An 11,730-nucleotide genomic window follows, 5' to 3' on the forward strand; every position below is an offset into this window, starting at 1 on the left:
TTAAAAAAAAGAAATTGACAAAGGTAGATAGATGATTGTTTTTGGTTTTGTTTTTTCTGGTTTTATTTTGATTATTTTATTCTACAGTTCAAAATAAAAAGTGGTAAAAATTTTGTCTGATTCATTTGTATTTTCTTTAATTTTAGTTTATTCATAAATGGATAGATTTCATCCTTGTAGATTAGTAGAATAGAAACCAGTGGTCTAAAATGTCCATAAAACTAGAAAGGAGGGGAACATAGTAAAATATCAGCAAGATCTGGTGAATGAAAGACTGTTGGTGAAGGTAAAGTTTCTGTGTCATGAATTAAATACTAGTCTTAAATTTTATAGACTGTGTGATTATGTCATTGGATAAGATGATAAATTGAGGAAGAGAAACTGGGTTGGAAAGGGATAAGTATTCATTAATTAAATTGTAATATGTATACTCAACGCAATGGCGAGTTGTTCAACTGAAAAGTACAGAAGTACTAGAGCTTAAGTGAGTGTCAAGAATGTAATTTATTTGTTAAACAATTATTACTCAGACCTTGCCACATGTTAAAATAAGAAACTGGGTGTACATTGATGAAAAAAACAGAGGTAGTCCCCCCCCGCATAGAGGTTATAATTTGAGGTTAATAGTCTAGGATAAGCACTTGCTAATGATTACTTCAAGAATGTGTCAAATATTACAGAAAAGTCAAAGTAAAAATTAAGATTGAAAATGTACCAAATTTGGCAATAATGAAGTCATAAGTGAAGTGAGTGCTGAGAAAGCAGTTTTATCAGAATGATGGGAACAGGAGCAAGATCACAGAAGGTTAAGGAAGGAGTAGAAAAGAGCACCCTAGTAGATGGCATCCTTAAAAAAAGGATTCTTACGAGGGAAATGTTGATTACTTGTTCTCTTAGGTTCATAAAGAATCAAAAGGAAAAATAAAAGTTGATTTTTAACTAAACCCAAGGCGGCTTCAAATGGTCATGAAAAAAATTAGCATAACAGTAGCATTTTCAAATGCCCGTAGTAAAATTTGTGAAATGTAGAAATTGTTGCCTTTAAGGTTTTCACAGAGAGAATAGAAAATTGTCCTAAAACATTCTAAAAAATGTCCTCTAAGACCCTGGATCATATAACTCTCAAAGTGTCTTCGAAGCGATTTGATCTGAATATGGACAAGGAGAAGCTAAGGAAGGCCTGGCTTTGAGCCTAGAAACGGAGGATGATGGTCCATTCAGAGAAATGGGGGACGCAGAGGAGCAGCAGGTGAGCTGGAGATGAAAGGCAGAGTGGAGGTGCAGGTGGATGGACTGTTCATACTGATTCTTCATGAGTAGAGCTTTCTTCCTTTGGTTATTTTCTAAGGTCACACAAATCTTTGCTAAATTTTTTCTCTAATATTTCTGAAGACAGAAAACCTATTCCTGATCTGTCATTTTCTAAACCCATCTATTCCTTTTTTGAAGCCTGTATGACACTGGCCCTTTTAAACACTTCTGGCAACTTCCACATTTATTCAGATACAAACAGCGGTCTTGCAATTCCATATCCAGGTTTTTTCCGTATCCTGGTGTATAATCTGCGTGGGCCTAGAGTCTTGAATTCATTTAAAACAACTGTCTCTTTTCATCTTCTTGCCTATTTTGAGCTTTAATTCCTCTCTTAATGATGTTCATTTCTTTAAAAAGATTGCAAGTTCAGACTAATTCAGTTTGGCCTTTGCCCCCTGTCATTTAGTTCAAGTTAGTAACATTGTTGTGTTTCATTTTAGACGCTATTTTCATTTGGCCACAGATTATCAGATAGGATTTTGAATGGCCTTGTTATGGGAGGGTTTACAGTAAAAGACTTTCTTTGAAAAGTGCAACTTCATGTCATTTAATCATTATTTTAACTAACAGACAGCAGTGGAGTGTTTTCATAGCCACCAGTTACCCAATAAATAAGCCAACCTATGGCCCTTGCTGGGTGGGAGGGATCCACACTGATAGCATCGTCCCTGTTTTCTATAATTAAAAGAAGAAAGGCGTTTTATTATAAGAAAACACAAGACAGCTTTGAAACACCTAACTTCTAATGTTTCTAGAAATTCAATCCATTGAGATGCTTTTCTCAAAATTGAAGAAAAATAAAACTGCTCCCAGACTGAGGTTTTGGTGTCTCAAGTTTCAACCTACAGTAGATTTTTTATGGCAAATTTAGGAATCACTAGAACTGCTGACACAGCCTTTTTTATGGGCTGCTCCCTCCTGGCACTGGTAGGATTTTATCCAAGAGCTGGAGATGATGGGCCTGAGTTTCTTAGACTCAGGGGAAGCAGGATGAAAATCTGAGCCAAAAATTGCCTTTTGTCAGTTAACACTTTCTCAATTTATTTGTTAGTAAATTTGTTAGTGAACACAGCATCCAAAAAAATCAATTCTCAATATTTAAGGGATTCTTGGGAACATATGTATAACTGATTCACTTTGTTATAAAGCAGAAACTAACACATTGTAAAGCAGTTATACTCCAATAAAGATATAAAAATAAATAAAAATAAATAAAAATATTAAAAAAATATTTAAGGGATTCTTAAGTTAGTTTTGGGGTTCAAAACAGGATTTTGTAGGTAATTATATTTTGAAAGCATGAATTGAAAAAACAACTAAATAAATCCATCTTTGCCTCCTCTTTTTTTTTATTGGAATATAGTTGCTTTACAATATTGTATTAGTTTTTGCTGTACAGCAAAGTGAATCAGCTATACGTATACATATGTTCCCTCTTTTTTTTGGATTTCCTTCTCATTTAGGTCACCACAGAGCACTGAGTAGAGTTCCCTGTGCTATACATTAGGCTCTCATCAGTTATCTATTTTATACATAGTATCAATAATGTGTCAGTCCCAATCACCCAATTCATCTCCCACTCCTGGCTTGCTTTTTTAAGAAATGGAATGAAAGTTCAGAAATTGAATGAATATCTTAATTGTAACATTGCAAAGTTTCCCTTGCCTCATTTTCCATTCCTGGGAAGGTAGGTCAATTAGTTCAGGACAGAGAAAATAGAAATTGATATTACTAGGAGAGAAATATAAGCTTTGATCTGGACAATGTTTTTTATTTTACTAGTAATAAAAGGACATAAAATTTGGAAATTTCACCTTCTTTGAACCAAAAGAAGAGTATTGAACTACAGAGTGCACAAAACTTTTAAATTAAAAAATGTCAAAGGTCTATATATGATAGTTTAATTATAACTTACACAAAATAGGATTTAATTATGAGGAAATACTTCATTATTTATAAAATACATATCTTTATTCATGAAGAAACACTCCATTATAGACTTTTATTTAAAGTTATAATCAATGTCATTATGAAGATTACGTATTTAGTTAGTGTTCTATGGCTGACATAACAAATTACTACAAAGTTAGTGGCTTAAAAGAACGCATTTATTGCCCACCAGTGTGCCTGAAGCCAGGCCTCACTGCCAGACAGGATGGGGGCCAGCCCCACCCACCAATGCACCTGCAGTAACCACAGCACCACTTCAAAAGGGTGGGGGCTTGCATGCAACCCACTCAGGGGACACCCCTGGTGCCCCTGACTCTAGTGACCATGGGGATTGCTCTTCTGGGCCCCACAGAAAACCTACATAAGCCACTCCTTCAAGAACAGGAGATGCAGCTGATCTACTGAATACACAGAAATAAACATAGAGTTAGGCAAAATGAGGTGACAGAGAAATATGTTCCAAGTGAAAGAACAAGACACAACCTCAGAAAAAAGAAGTAAACAAAATGGAGATAACTAATCTACCTAATAAAGGGGTCAAAATAATGGTCACTGAGCTTGGGGGAAAAATGGATAAACATGGTAAGAACTTCAACCAAGAGTTAAAAATATAAAAAAGAACCACCTAGAGCTGAAGAATAAAATAACTGAAATGAAAAATGCACTACATGGGATCAACAGCAGACTAGAAAATGCAGAATGGATCAGCAATCTGGAAGAAAGGGAAGTGGAAATAACCAAACTGAACAGCAAAGAGAAAAGAAAAAAATGGGGTAGTTTAAAGGATCTCTGGAATAACATCAAGTATACTAACATTCTCATCACAGGGTTCTTAGAGGAGAAGAGAGAGGGAAAAGTGCACAAAACTTATTTCAAGAAATAATGGCCTAAAATGTCCCTAACCTGGTAAAGGAAACAGATAGCCAAGCCTAGGAAGCACAGAGTCCCAAATGAGTGGATCCTCAAGGTGATCCACTACAAGACACATTAAAATTAAAATTTCAAAGTTAAACATAGATATTCTTAAAAGCAGCAAGAGAAAAACAACTAGTTAGGTACAAGGAAACCCCCATAAGATGATCAGCTGATTTTTAAGCAGAAACTTTACAGACTAGAAGGGAATGGCACAATATATTCAAAGCGCTGAAAGGAAAAACACTTACAAACAAAAGTAGTCTACCCAGAAAGGTTATCATACAGAGTTAAAGGAAATATAAGGTACTTTCCTGAGGAACATAGCTAAGGATTTGATCACCACTAAATCAGCTATACAAGAAATGTTAAAGTGTCTTCTTTAAGCAGGAAAAAAGAGGCCATAATCAGAAACAAGAAAATATATGAAAGGGAAAATCTCACTGGTAAAAGCAAACAGACAATAAAGGTAGTGGATCAACCACTTACAAAGCTAATATAAGGTTAAGAGACAAAAGTAGTAAAATCAAGTATAACTACAATAATTAGTTAAGGGATACACAAAACAAAAACATGTAAACTATAACATCAAAAAATGTAAAACATGGAGGGAGATGTAAAAATGTAGTGTTTTTAGAATGTGTTCAAACTTAAGGTTAAAATAGGCTAATATATACATAGGTCATTATACATGAACCTCATGGCAACCATAAACCAAAAACCTATAATAGATACATAAAAAATAAAGAGAAAGAAATTCAAATATAATATTAAAGAAAGTCATTAAATCACAAAAGGAAAGAGCAAGAGAAGAAAAAAGGAACAGAGAAAACTACAAAAACAACCAGAAAACAGTTAACAAAATGGCAATAAGTACATATATATCAAAAATTACATTAAGTGTAAATGGAATAAATGCTCTAATCAAAAGACACAGGGTGGCTAACTGGATTAAAAAAAAAACATGACCCACATATATGCTGCCTAAAGGAGACTCACTATAGACCTACAGACACATACAGACTGAAAATAAAAGTATGTGAAAAGATATTCAATGAAAATGGAAGCAAAAAGAAAGCTGGACTATTAATACTTAGACAAAATAGACTTTAAAACAAAGACTGTAAGAAGAGACATAGAAGGATGTTACATATTGATAAAGGGATCAATCCAACAATAAGATATCACAATTGTAAATATTTATTCACTGGACATCAGAGCACCTACACACATAAAACAAATATTAACAGACATAAAAAGAGAAATGGAAAGCAACACAACAATAGTAGGGGACTTAAATACCCCACTTACAATGGATAGATTATCGAGTCAGGTAATCAATAAGGGAACACTGGCCTTAGATGATGTTTTAGACCAAATGAACTTAACTGATATATACAGAACATTCCATCCCAAAACACCAGAATACATTCTTTTCAAGTGCACATGAAACATTATCCAGTATAGATCAAATGTTAGGTCACAAAACAATCCTCAATAAATTTTAAAAGATTAAAATTATATCAAGCATCTTTTCTGACCATAACAGTATGAAACTGGAAAACAGCTATAAGTAGAAAACTGGAGACAAACACAAACATGTGGAGGTTAAATGATATACTACTAAATAATCAATGAATTGACAAATAAATCAAAGAGGAAATTTTTAAATGCCTGAAGATGGGCTTCCCTGGTGGCGCAGTGATTGAGAGTCTGCCTGCTGATGCAGGGAACATGGGTTCGTGCCCCAGTCTGGGAAGATCCCACATGCCACGGCGTGGCTAGGCCCATGAGCCATGCCCACTGAGCCTGCACGTCCGGAGCCTGTGCTCCACAACGGGAGAGGCCACAACAGTGAGAGGCCCACGTACCGCAAAGAAAAAAAAAACAATGCCTGAAGAAAAATGGAAACAAAACATTCCAATGTATGTGGGACACAGCAAAAGCAGTTCAAACAGGGAATTTTATGGTGATACAAGCCTACTTCAATAAACAAGAAAAATCTCAAATAAACCATCTAAGTTTATATTTAAAGGAACTAGAAAAAGAATAAAAAACAAAGCCCAAAGTTAGTAGAAGGAAGGAAATAATATCAGAATGGAAATAAATGAAATAGAGACTAAAAAAAAAACAATAGAAAAGATCAATGAAACTAAGAGATGTTTCTTTGAAAAGATAAGCAAAATTGGGAGAACTTTAACCAGACACATCAAGGGGAAAAAAAAGAAAAGAGAAAGAGACTAAATAAATGAGATCAGAAATGAAAGAGAAGTTACAACCACTACCACAGAAATACAAAGATCATGAGACTACTACAAACAATTATATGCCAACAATTTAGAAAATGTAGAAGAAATGGGATGAAGTCCTAGAAACATACAATCTTCTAAGACTGAGTCAGGGAGAAATAGAAAATCTGAATAGATCTTTAACTAGTAATGAAATTGAATTGGTAATCAAAAAACTCTCAACAAACAAAAGTCCAGGTTAAGATGGCTTCACAGGTGAATTCTACAAAACAACTAAAGAAGAGTTAATACCTATCTTCAAACTATTCCAAAAAATTGAAGAAAAAAGGAAAGCTTCCAAACTCATTTTATGAGGCTAGCATTACCCTGATACCAAAACCAGACAAATACACTACAAAAATAAAATTACAGGCCAATATCCTTGATGAACAAAGATGCAAAAGTCCTAAACAAATATTAGCAAACTGAATTCAGTAATATTAAAAGAATCATACACCATGATCAAGTGGGATTTATTTCAGGAGTGCAAGGAGAGTTGAACATCTGCATATCAATCAACGTGATACACCAGATTAACAAAATGAATGACAAAAATCATATGATCATCTCAATAGATGCAGAAAAAGCATTTCACAAAATTCAATACCATTTATGATAAAAATTCTCATCAAAGTTAATATAGAAGGAATGTATCTCAGCATAATAAAGGCCATTTTTGACACACCCACAGCTAACATCATACTCGGTGATGAAAAACTGAAAGGTTTTCCTCTAAAATCAGGAATAAGACAAGGATGCCTACTCTTACCACTTCTATTTAACATATTATTGGAAGTCCTACACACAGTGGTCATAAAAGAAAATAAAAAACATCCAAATTGGAAGGGAAGAAGTAAAACTGACACTGTTTGCAGATGACATGATACTATATATAGGAAACCCTAAAGACTCCACCAAAAAACTATTAGAATAAATTAATTCAGTAAAGTTTGAGTACAAAATTAATTCACAGAAATGGGTTACATTTCTATACACTAATAACTATCAAAAAAGGAAATTAGGAAAAGAATTCTATTTACAATTACATTCAAAAGAATAAAATACCTCAGAATAAATTTAAGGAGGTGAAAGACCTATACTCAGATAACTATAAGATTTTGATGAAAGGAATCAAAGATGACACAAATAAATGGAAATATGTACTGTGCTAATGTATTGGAAGAATTAATATTGTTAAAATGTTTATACTGCACCAAGCAAATACAGAGTCAATGCAATCCCTGTCAGAATACCAAAAGCATTTTTCACAGAACTGAAACCAATAATCCTAATATTTGTATGGAAACACAAAACACCCCAAATAGCCAAAAGAATCTTGAGAAAGAAGTACACAACTGGAGGTATCATGCACCCTGACCTCAAGCTATATTACAAAGCTATAGTAGTCAAAACAATATGGTACTGCCACAAAAACAGACTCATAGATCAATGGAACAGAATAGAGATCACAGAGATGAACTCTCACTTATATGGACAATTAATCTATGACACAGGAAGCAAGAATATGCAATGGGGAAAAGACAGCCTCTTCAATAAATGGTGTTGTGAAAACTGGCAGCTACATACATAAGAATGAATCTGGACCATTATCTCACACTATATAAAAAAATAAACTCAAAGTAGATTAAAGACTTGAATGTAAGACCTGAAACCATAAAACTCCTAGAAGAAAGCACAGGCAGTATGCTCATTGACATCAGTCTTAGTGATATTTATTTGAATTTGACTCATCAGTCAAGGGCCATGAAAGCAAAAAAACTCACAAAAACCAAATGGGATTACATCAAACTAAAAAGCTTTTGCATAGAGAAGGAAAACAGCAACAAAACAAAGGCCACTTACTGAATGGGAGAAAATATTTGCAAACAATATATCTAATAAGAGGTTAATATCCAAAATATACAAAGAACTCATAGAACCTAATACTCAAAAAATCAATCTACAAAAAATGGGCAGAGGACCGGAACCAATGTTTTTCCAAAGACGTAGAGATGGCCAACAGGCACATGAAAAGATGTTCAACATCACTAATCAAGGAAATTCAAATCAAAACTACAAAGAGATATCACCTCACACCAGTCAGCGTGGCTATTATCAAAAAGATAAATAACAAGTGTTAATGAGGGTGTGGAGAAGAAGGAACACTCTTGCACTGTTGGTAGGAATATAAATTGGTGCAGCCACTATGGAAAACAGTATGGAGGTTCCCGCCAAAATAAAAGTAGAACTACCATGCAATCCAGCAACTCCACTCCTGGGTGTTGCCCCAAAGAAAACAAAAACATTAATTTGAAAAAGTATGCACCCCAATGTTCATTGCAGCATTATTTACTATAGCCAAGATATGGAAGCAACCTAAATGCCCACTGATAGATGAATGGATAAAGAAGATGTAATACACACACACACAAAATGGGATATTACTCAGCCATAAAAATGAATGAAATCTTGCCTTCTGCAACAACATGGATGGACCTAGAAGGTATTATGCTAAGTGAAATAAGGCAGACAGAGAAAGACAAATACCATATGATTTCACTTATATGTGCAATTTTAAAAACAAATAAAATGAAACAGATTAATAGGTTAATAGATTAACCTATTTAATAGGTTAAACAGATTAATAGGTACAGAGAGCAAACAAACAAAGGAAGGGGCAGGTTTGGGCAAAATAGGTGAAGGGGATTAAGAGGCACAAATTTCCAGTTATAAAATAAATAAGTCATGGGAATGTAAACTACAGAATAGGGAATATAGTCAATAATACGGTCATAACTTTAAATGGTGACAGATGATACTAGACTTATCATAGTGATCATCTCGTAATGTATTGATATAAATGTGGAACTATTACAGTGTACTCCGAAACTAATACAACTTTTTTTGCCAATTTTACTTCAACTAAAAAACACACACATTTATTATCTTACAATTCTGGAGGTCAGAAGACAGAAACAGGTCTCGTTAGGCTAATATTAAGGTGACTGCAGAGTTGCATTTTATTCATTTACTTGTTCTTTCCAGCTTCCAGAGGCTGCCCACATTCCTTTGCTCATGACCCCCTTTCTTCATCTTTAAAGCCAGCAACAGTAGGTTGAGTCCTTCTCACATCTCACCACTCTGACCTCTTCACCTGCCTCTCTTCCACATTTAAGGACCCCTGTGATTACATTGGGCCCAGGTGGATAGTCCAGTAAAATCCACCTGTATTAAATTCAGCTGATTAGCCACCTTAATCCAGCTGCTACCTCAATTCCCCTGTGCCATGTAACATACCAAAATCAAACCTCTGGGGATTAGTACATAGACATCTTTAGAGGGTCATTATTCTGTTTAGCACATGGAGTTAAACCAGAGAAAAAACACATCCATAAGAAATTTAGTGACCAAAACTGCCTTTCATCCTACAAAGTTTTGCTTTTATTAGAGATTCCTCATAAGAAATAATTTTCAAAACCTTCCCCAAGAGGATCTTTTGGTAGAATTTCACAAGTAGAACTAAATCTTGCTAAGTAAATATTGTTGTGAAGATATTTGTATTATTGATATCAGTGATTTATTCATAAATCTAAAGGAGAAGACATGTATCTATATTGATAGACTTTGTCTGCAGTGTATGTTTCCTGCTTTCACAGACGGTTAAGTAGATCTGGATTCCACACGTTTCCTTCTAAGACGTTAAAGGTCTTTAATTCAACAGACTGGATGCATGAATAAAACTAAAATATTAAAATGCAAAATGGCAACACAGTATAATAGAGAAAGAGTTGATAATGAATTATCACTGTGCTGCTATGTACGTTAGAAGCTTGGCTTTTCCACTTTGAGAAACAATACAAAGCCAAATGAATCCTAAACTTTTCACTTTACAATTGGACTCCGGTTTTGTAATACTCGGCGTTGGTTAAGGATCCCAAGAGCTTAGAATGGCAAACGGTGCCCGAAGTGCTCACAATGCTGCCTGAGCTCTGCTACATACCTTCTGAACCACCCGTTCTTTCCCAGAGATGCTTTCCTCATGCTCCCAAGGTCTGTACCCCTTGAACATCCTCCCTTTTCTCTGCCTGTGGGACACAGTTTCCTTTAAATATGGTTATTTCCTGGCTCCACTGTCTGCCTTAAGAACAACAAATTGAATCCAGGTCATATATAGATTTTAAAGCAGAGAAGGGAATGACCCATTTGAACACCTATCTTAAGCCTCACTTTTATATTACATGTCATTATTTAATATTCTAACTCTCTATCTGGTTGGTGTTGGGAGCTCGGGTGTTGCTATGGCAGGACACAGGGTGAATTACTAATCATTTTGTACTATATATCACAACCCTCCATTTTGCTAAGTCAGGTATTCATTTACTGACTTCTGTTTGACCTAAAGTAAGTCCTTTAAGTCCTCTGTCACTCAACTTCTTTGGCTGCAAATAGGAATGTTATTTATGCATTGCTCCATGCATACATTGTAAAGAATGTTGCCCACGATTTGGGCCATATTGTCCTTATTTTCTATCTGATAAATGTATCTTTTGAAGCATTATTTTGATAATAAGAAAGAGGGGCGTACCGAACTAAGCATGGCTTAAGTGTTGCAAAGATCAGAAAAATTACATAAAAAGCAAATAAATGTCTCATGGTTAAAGGAGATGGAGCCTCATCCTTGAAAAATAGTAGGGCATCCTCTTTAAGACTAAATTAGAAATAGGAAAGAGAATGCATGAAGGAGATGGATGGGGAATGCCAATAGGGCACCCAATGTCCCATGGTCTCCTGTTTTAGACTTTATTCCTATCTCTATCACTATTATATTTACTCCAGAGAACCATGTAGACAGAGTAAAAAATAGCTGTCATCAGTTTAGGTTTGAAGACTGGAAAAGTGAGTGAACCAGTTCTCAGCTGATTTCTCATATGTGAAATTCCCACTGATATTAGCTATCATGTGCACTCAAAAGCCAGTTGCCTTCTACAGGGATTGTAGAAGTCAGGTAAGGACTTTACAGTGGTTCTTTGCTCAGTGAGGTGTGCTAATGCTGGGACTGGAGCTGCATTTAGGGATGACACTGTGTGTTACCAGAAAGTATAAAACACAGAACAGCATTTCTCAAAGTGTATGCCTTGCAAATTAATCTTAATAATCGCTGCATGTTAAAAGAGTTCTATGGTCAAAATGTTTAGAAAAGATTACAAAGCATATCCCTCTCATGGCAGTTTACCTCTAACCTGCTTGTATAGCAATCTTTTTATCT

Source organism: Globicephala melas, chromosome 1 (assembly GCF_963455315.2).
Source record: "Globicephala melas chromosome 1, mGloMel1.2, whole genome shotgun sequence".
Taxonomy (NCBI): Eukaryota; Metazoa; Chordata; class Mammalia; order Artiodactyla; family Delphinidae; genus Globicephala; species Globicephala melas.